We start from the raw sequence: 567 nt of genomic DNA, 5'->3' as shown, positions 1-567 counted from the left end.
TTTTTCGAACAAGCTTGAGTTCTAAATCATACCGATAGTGCCATTTTTTATTGGTTGACAGTCCATTTTTAAAAGGCTGTCATACATCATGCTACTTACTTCCCTGGTGAAACATTCCTCAGGATTTCACTTGCCTCACTATGTTGCGCCACCGCACTCGGTCCATGGCAGTTTGTCTCCAGTTTCTTGAGCGTCCTAAATCTCCGAGATCGTACTCCACTTGGTTCAACCGCCTAGCTCGGGGCGCGCCTTTACGTCTTATACCGGCCGGATTCGAGACAAACACCATTTTTGCGGGATTGTTGTTCGGCATTCTTTCATTTTTCTTTTCCCTTATAGGTTTAGCTACCTCCTGGATACTGGGTTTACCGTAGAGTTGCGCCAGCTCGTGATTCAACTTTCGCCTCCATACTTCATCCTCTCATACTCCGCCGGAGATGGTCCTAATTACACGTCGTTCGAAAACGGCTGATGCTTGCAAGTCTCCCTAGAACATTGTCCCTGTGTCGTGCCCGTGAAGGACTACCGGTCTTACGAGCGTCTTGTACGTGGTGCACTTGGTACGGA

Source organism: Wyeomyia smithii, chromosome 2, assembly GCF_029784165.1.
Source record: "Wyeomyia smithii strain HCP4-BCI-WySm-NY-G18 chromosome 2, ASM2978416v1, whole genome shotgun sequence".
Taxonomy (NCBI): Eukaryota; Metazoa; Arthropoda; class Insecta; order Diptera; family Culicidae; genus Wyeomyia; species Wyeomyia smithii.
The sequence above is the reverse complement of the archived record's forward strand: the minus strand, read 5'-3'. Positions refer to the sequence as shown.